Source organism: Erpetoichthys calabaricus, chromosome 10 (assembly GCF_900747795.2).
Source record: "Erpetoichthys calabaricus chromosome 10, fErpCal1.3, whole genome shotgun sequence".
NCBI lineage: Eukaryota > Metazoa > Chordata > Cladistia > Polypteriformes > Polypteridae > Erpetoichthys > Erpetoichthys calabaricus.
This window is the reverse complement of record NC_041403.2, coordinates 147659712-147667784: the sequence shown is the minus strand read 5'-3', so window position 1 is coordinate 147667784 and position 8073 is coordinate 147659712.

Below are 8073 nucleotides of genomic sequence, written 5' to 3'. Positions count from 1 at the left end.
CCTAGGGAGGTGTTCCGGGCACGTCCAACCGGGAGGAGGCCCCCGGGGAAGACCCAGGACACGCTGGAGGGACTATGTCTCCCGGCTGGCCTGGGAACGCCTCGGGATTCTCCCGGAAGAGCTAGAAGAAGTGGCCGGGGAGAGGGAAGTCTGGGCATCTCTGCTCAAGCTGCTGCCCCCGCGACCCGACCTCGGATAAGCGGAAGAGAATGGATGGATGAATTTAAAAAAAAAAAAAGCAAAGTATTTTCATTAGAGGGGTACTTTAACTGACCTTAATGAGAATATTATAAAAATACTTTGTTGTTCTGCGTATAGATTCATTTTGTTTTCAGTGCTGAATTAAGCATGTTATGGTTCTTGTTAAGTAGCAGGTAGTGACATGGATAGCACCCCCATAATGGTTATCGCTTGCTTCACGGGCTTGGTGGGTGTTGGTTAGTTGGAGTGATAGAACCTCAGGAGATATCGAGATAAAGGACTCAGTCTACCATTTTTTTCCTCAGGAAGGTGCATTGGTGCAATGGCTAGCACTGCTGTCTCACAGCTCAGGTCACATACAGTATTTGGCCACAATAATCAGTTCAACATAGTTGGCCAGTGTTTCTCTAGCACGCGGAGACACTTTAAAGACCATTACACGTTTATAATCAATTCAGAAATAGTTTGGTTTCTTCTTACCCATTGACTTCAACACATTATACTGAAATCTCCTCACTTTTCTGTTTTTTTTCGCTGATTTCAAGTTGAGCAAATTCAACTGGTTTTGGTCTTCTCTACATGGCAATTCCTAATTGGCCCTTAATGAGTGTTAGTGTGGATATGCATAAGTGAGCCATGCTTGCCCACAGTAAGGCTGAAGTTACAGTAACTATGTATTTGCAGCTACTTATTCACATAGCTTGTGCCAACCAGTTACTTAGTCAACGTTAACAGAGGAAGCAGGTGCCTTTGTAAAGTTGCATTTGAATTCTGCCCTGTCCAACATGGTTATTTGGGTCAGAATGACTGGCAAATTTGGGCATATTCCCATATCTAATGAATGAGATTTAGTATGATGTTTGGAGGGCACTTTAAATGTTTAAATGCTGTTGGGTAACCCCAGTTTTCACAATTTTGAGATAAAACAGATAAAGTGGAGGATGGAATGGTGGAGCACACCTACAGTACAGGTACAGTACACATGTGTGAAAGTTCTGCACTTGTGCAATGAAAATAAGGTAGGTAATGCAGATTGGTTAGTGACATCCCTATACAACATCATTGGATGCTGGTTAAAGAAAAAAAGTTTGCCTTATGCGGATGCCACACTGTGGATTTTCTGGGAAGATCTCAGTGAACAAGGTCATTAGCAGACCCAACAAATTTGCTGCGAAAAACGCTTTGGCGGTTTTTTTTCCAGTCATCGCTATTGCCAAGTAACCTGTCGCAAATCCAGCTTCCTCTGTTCAAATCCTGTACCTCTGTGTGTGGAGTTTATTTGTTCTTTTTGTTGTATATAAGTACAGTGAAACTACAACTTAAGAAAATTCATCTTTATGCAAATTGGCAACAATATAAAAATAAAATGTAAGGAAAATAGAGCAGATAATGAAATAACGTGTTACACACAGTGATATGTTTTTTTCTTGTATAGGATAAGCCTCTCCTCATGTCTATATTAGTCATCACAGGATATCTGTCTCCTATACTATTTCACTTTCAGACAGTATTGCAGGAAAGAAGGAAATGCCCAGTGTATACTCTCATTTGCTTTTATTTCCAACAGAGAAAGTAAAACCCTTGCCCTGTGCCACTCTTTTTCTCCCACACTATCTGTTACAAATAGAATGCTGTGAATACTTATGTACTTGTGCTTTCTCAATTTTTTTTTTATTTTTAATAAATTTGCAAAAATCTCAAGTAAACTTTTTTCACGTTGTCATTATGGGGTGTTGTGTGTAGAATTCTGAGGAAAAAAATGAATTTAATCCATTTTGGAATAAGGCTGTAACATAACAAAATGTGGAAAAAGTGATGCGCTGTGAATACTTTCCGGATGCATTGTATGTGTGCAAAGGCTTGCTGTACAGTCACTTGATCTGAACTACAGCTGGGAGAGAAGAAGCGAGACACACTGCTCTGTGTACTCTCATGCTATCTCGGTCCGCCTGATGTGGCATGTGACTGTGTGCAAACAAGGACATTGCCTGCCCGTTGTACTCTCACTCTCTTTTTCTCTTTCTCCCATTCGCACAGCTGAGCAAATTGTTGTTAGAAAGAGCAAGAAGCAGCCCTCTCATGTTCTTGCTTGTTTAAGCCAATGTGGCACATAAAATAGCCTTGTGTTACTTGCCACAGGTATCTTCTTACTATATATCTAGATGTCAACTAGCTGTCATTTTTGCAAAGCAAGGTTCTGTTCTAAATCTGGCGGTACTGGAATGCAGCAAGGTGTTGTGTTTGCCTCAGCTCTAACTTCCTGCATGGGGCCCAAGTCACCCGCAAAATAGCATTACTGTACAAGGGAGGTCATACTGTATTTGAACCCACATTTATATCTGAGGTGACTAATATACAGTATATAAACAATGTGCATTTTAAAGGGTATACAATAAACCATGTTTACTGTTATTTTAAGGATAATGTAAAGTGTAGTCAAAAGACATTTTATTACTTGTGAATTTCCACTATATGTTAGGCTTAGGAATGTAACCCTCTAGTAAGACGAGAGTTCTACTGTAGTGAGCAGCAGAAAGACTGAGGCAACACAAAGGACTTTAGGTACTTTGCTTCTTGACACTTATTTGTCTCCCCTACTGTCACCAGGGCCACAAGAGACACCAGCAAATTACTAAATGGCCTTGCCTTGTTCCCCTTTATTTTATTCCTGCTCTGTTCCTTCCTGCTCCTGCTTGCACGTATACAAGTGACACCACCAAACCAATAAAAGTATTGTGACTACAGCCCACTTTAGTGCTTCTCTTACAATGAGATGTCATTTCATCACTGAGTAATGCAGATTAAGATAAGTCTGTTGAAAATTTCGTAACTAAACTATTTTCCATGAATGCCAAAGCCTATTTTTTTCTGTTTTGTGAGAGATGCTGGCACCAAGGGGAAACTTGGCCACAGTGGTGGGATGGGGAGAATGCAACTCCCCGAAGATGTTTTTTTTTTCCCTTTGGTAGAAAAATGTTGCCAAACATTACAATGCATATAGCAATAAGAGAGTGGCCTCACAGCAGGTTTCTGAGCCAGACTAACACACATAAAGCCATAAATTACAAGAATAACACTTTTCAGAAAATAAAGCAAGAACAGGATAAACATCCAGGCAAAACATTACTCTCAGCACTATGAGTGGTATGGCTTGGATTTTTATCTTTGTTTTCTTGATTAGTTATTCCCATCTCTTGAATCTGCCTTCTTACACATTCTTGTCAGGTAAACCTTTGCCAGAAACTGCATATTCAAAGTGCCTCTAGGCATAACACGATTTTAAACCACCAGCTGATTGAGATCACTGCAAGCCAAGCCCTGGAATCGCTTTCAGGGTCAAGGCCTAGAACTCTGCCTAGAGCAGGGGTCTCAATCTCCAGTTCCTAGTGTCTTAATTAGCCAGTTGCTACCACTAATGGAATAGACCTTTTAATTGACTTGCATTTTAAGATTCTGAAATCTAAATTGCTTATTTTTTCGTTAATCAGTTCCAGCTTACAATAAATACTGTGCTGTTGCAGGTCTGAAAACATTTGGAGAACAATCACAGATGAAGGAAACACAACAACCAATATTAGAAGTGTCAGTGAGTACACTGCCAAGCTCTGATGCAGGGGTCTCAAACACATTTTTTGGAGGTCTGCACTGGCTTCAAGTTCTCACTGCAGCCATTTTAATATTTAGAGGCAAATTCTTGCTGTCAAGAAATGTGTTACTTTACTTAAGCTTGTGGTTTGGCAGTGTGAAGAATAGTATGTTCCTTTTAGGGCTGTAGCTATTTTGCTGATCAATTAATTGGTTATTTATTATTTTGGTTAATATGAGTTTTTCAAAAAAATGCAATGTTTGCGACAAAGTCCAGGCATTTTATTCAAAAATGAAAGTGTTTTTTTCCTTGCGCAAAGCTGTGGTTCATAGTACAAGTATGCTGTAAAATTACATTTGCCAAAAAAAGTGCATAGCAACAAGTCTTGTTACTAACTGCAAGTTCTAACTTAACACTTTCAAGGCTGTTGTCTAGAAGACAGTAAAGACCCCTGACATGAACTGAGTGTAATGTATTTCAAAGCCTTCTTCCTCCTTACAGTATGCCATGAAATATATGTACGATTCTGCATACCAAAAATAAATGCAATCCAATATGTTAACTACATTGCAATGCAATGCATGCATTTAATTTTAATACTGTTTTATCATGTCATAATTTAAGTTATATCAACCAAATGATCAATTGCTTTACACTATGGCACACAATTTCCATGTCAGTTTAAAAGTGTAATACAAAAATGAACTGTATTTTAATTCATCTCCACTATACAAAACCTAGGAGGGGGTAGGCAGCCATTTGGCCGAGGGCTTCAGGGCTGTCACTCTATTTTTGACTTTCTCTTTACAATTTTCATCTCTGCCGCTGTCAACTGCCCATAGTTCATCAATTAATTAATGGATAGTGTGATGGACGGCCACTGCCTGGCTCGGATGCCAGCAAGGTGGAAGTACCAGGGGAAAGGGCATTGATGAGACAATACCTCTCCTGGTACACTAGAGGGCAGCCCTCCTGGGCGGCTGTGGCACTACGGATTCCTGCAGGGCATGCCGGAACTGGAGTTTGGTGAAGCCCTGTTGGGTTCTGTGGAGGCCGCCAGGGGGACGATCTGTAGACGATCTTCAGCGCGCCTAGGAGTGATTCCAGGTAATAGTGATGAGCCACCTGGAACACTCCCAGACTTGCCCACACCTGTCCATGAAATAGCTTTTGAATCAATTGTCCAATTACTTGTGAGCCCCTGAAATGAAGGGATTGTGTAAAAAAAATGCTTTAGTTGCCTCACATTTTTATGCAATCGTTTTGTTCACCCCACTGAATTAAAGCTGAAAGTCTGCACTTCAACTGCATCTGAGATGTTTCATTTAAAATTCATTGTGGTAATGTACAGAACCAAAATTAGAAAAAAGTTGTCTCTGTCCAAATATTTATGGACCTAACTGTACTTTTTGAATCCACTATACTGTATGTGCCAACACTGCAGAGGCCCCTGAATTCCCATAATACTACCAGAGTGTCTCTGTCTTTTTTGGCAGTCTCATGCAAAATCGTTGAGTTGTCCTGTTCCAGCTTTGGAGGTGTCTGTGACTCCTATAGGCAACTGACAGTAGTGCAATACCTACCACTAACAAAAAATACAACATCATGCATTAAATAAGAAATACAGTTATTAGTATGAGTAAACGTTGAGTGTCTTTTTGAGACTGAGGAATGAAATTATCTCTGAATCTAGGAGTGTCTGTGTCAGGTTGGGGCAGCTCTATGTCCCCGAGCATCACAATTGGCATCCCAGATGGGACTCCTGGCCGTTTGCTAGCAGGAGACCCTAAGTAAATAATTATTGTGGCCATCCCGACACAGCAGCTCGAGGCACACATCAACAGCGGCACAGGTTTCGTGACAAGGCCGCAAAAGGTCCATTGAAGCACAACTCCCTCCCGATGGTGAAGAAGAAGCCCAGGCAAGGGCTAAAAGCAGCAGGACCCCAGTTGCTTGCCATCGATGCAGCATCTATATCGATGTAGCTGAAGAAGAGGCTAACCGGAAGAAGTATGCTCCAGATGGCATGATCCTTTAGGTAGGTGTTGGGCCCAGGGACTGATTGCCCTGGGAAAGTTACTTGTCTGTCCCGTACACCTACCTCATACGAGGTGAGACACAAAAGTAACCGGATTGGTAAAACAAAAACATATTTATTGTTGAATTACAGCATTCTAAACATAGTCACCTTCTATATACTCGCCCTCTCGATCTCTACACCGCTCCATATGTATCTTCCATTAATTGAAACAGTGCTGGAAGTCTTCTTGCTTGAGGCTCTTCAACAGGATTGCTATTTCTATCTACACTTCATCCACTGAAGAAAAATATGTTCCCTTCAGGTCACTATTGATTTTTGGGAACAAGTAAAAAGGGAGCTAAATCGGGCAAATAGGGAGGATGATTGAGGACAGGAGTGTTTTTTTTCAGTCAAAAACTGCTTTATGGAAAAAGAAAAAATTTGCAAGAAATTTGATATTGATTCACTGTTCAATTTTTTCACCTGACATTATTGAGACAACTTGTGTAGCGATTGTTGTGCAAATACTGACTGGTCTATTCACAGGATATGCCTAGCCGGTTGGCGGTTTGAGAGGGAGTGTAGGAGGGGATATAGTTCTATGATTCACATCCAGCTGACCTCCAGACGGTTTTCCAGGAAAGCCCCAAGTCCAGTCCGGTTATTTTTGTGTCAAATCTTGTAGATGGCGAGTGCTCAGATCCACTCTTATGGCCAAAACACTCCAATCCATGGAGCGACGGCGGGGTGAGTTTGGAGGAAGAGGCTGAGGAAGATCCACGCCCACTGCTCTTCAAAGGACAACTGCAAGAGGAGGAACACCCTATAGGGACCAATCCAAGGGAGGAGGGGGCGGTGGAGTGCTGGACCTCCCTCCACGAAGCAGTTAAGGGAGTGGACGGCGTGTGTCGGATCCCCGTGGATGGTTGGCTACACGCAGGGCCGATGAAAGTCCACTCTAACGGACTCCCAAGGGAGCCCCAGCAGGTGGTGCACAAGCTCAATAGCTCCCAGCCAGCAAGGTGAAGACGAGAGAACCCAGAGTTCACCACCAGCCGAAACAGATAACCTGCTTTTGGCTCTATAGGATTTTGAGATCGTTCTCCAACCCGTACACTCTCTTTTACAGGTCATTAGCCTGCTGAAGCAGGTAATAGAGAGGATGGAGAGGACTGCTGAGTTACCCTTGAAGGCATTGCAAGATCACCTGAAGAGGCTCGGCGTGGGACTCTTCACCCATACAGATGTAGCAGTACAGGTGAGTGTTTCCTGGACCGTAAATAAAACAGGAACCCCTATCGAATTGATTTGGGATGGTTCTGATCGGAGTCAAGTAGCAGGGGGTCCAACAGTAAAAATGATAATAACGATTCTTTACATTTATATAGCGCTTTTCTCAGTACTCAAAGTGCTATCCACACAAGGAGGAACCGGGAAGCGAACCCACAATCTTCCACAGTCTCCTTACTGCAAAGCAGCAGCACTACCACTGCGCCACCTGTGAGGACAACAGTAGATGTGGGGGTTGTGACTGATCGCACGGTGGAGACGGAAATGGCCAAGTCACATCTAAGGGGCCGGCTTATCTGTACCGGCACACAAACTGCTACTCTTCAGACACCACCAGCCATCTCCCATAAGTCGAGAGGGGTGCAGACAGCACAGTGCCATTCTTTCTGCCATAGAGAGACCTAGACAGTCACTGTACCCCAGAACAAATGGAAGACTCGGAAAAGGAAAACCGAGTCTTCACACAGTCCGGAGAGGGTCCTCAGCGGAACTTCCTGTCCTGCTTCCATGTCTATAGGGCACAGGAGCGACGATAGGAGCGATGTTGCTATTAATGCTTTAACCTGGGCCACAGCTGGAGGCACTTTCCATTTAAGAGCCCAATAGAGGCCGCGAGATGGCAGCAGCACAGCGCCTCCCCATAACTTTCCTGTTTTGTCATTTCAGGGCAGAGCTGTGGACCAGGTCACATCAACTCCCCATCATGGAGGAGGATAGCCCTCGCAGGGTGGGCCACTTTGCCCCATATAAAGCTCAGCTAAGGTAGGGACAGTGTGGTGGACGGCAGGGGGCCTATACCTGGCCAGGACGCAATGACAATGGAGGGACTGGGGAAGAGAGCTTTTTTATGACATTCTGCTCCCCAGACCAATAGAGGGCAGCCCCATTGACTGACAGCAGGACAGTGAGTTTTGGAGCATGCAACCTCAACCTGGCTGGGGCCTGTGGCCACCAGCAGGGGGTGTCTGCACATTTT